Here is a 300-nt window from a genome sequence, read left to right as displayed (position 1 = left end):
TGTTCTGGAACAGTGTTGTAAATACAACTTAACCACTGATTTGTAGTCGTGTCCTCTTTTGGAAGACCAAACAAAGTAGTTTCGCTTTCACAACGAAAAACACGGCAGCCTAGTGTGAGCGAAAGCCGCGGCTAAGCGTGAGCTGAGGCCGGGCTAGAGTGAGTAGAGACGGCGGGGTTGAGAACAGCACGGCCGGCGGATTTGACGAAGGAGCGGCAACCACATGAGACGACTCCGGGCTGGACTCTGCTTCGTCCACGGTGAAAGCCGATCCGGCGATCCACAGCACTAAGTTGATGT

Source organism: Sinocyclocheilus anshuiensis, unplaced genomic scaffold (genome assembly GCF_001515605.1).
Source record: "Sinocyclocheilus anshuiensis isolate Anshui unplaced genomic scaffold, SAMN03320099.WGS_v1.1 scaffold328, whole genome shotgun sequence".
NCBI classification, from domain to species: Eukaryota; Metazoa; Chordata; class Actinopteri; order Cypriniformes; family Cyprinidae; genus Sinocyclocheilus; species Sinocyclocheilus anshuiensis.
The sequence above is the reverse complement of the archived record's forward strand: the minus strand, read 5'-3'. Positions refer to the sequence as shown.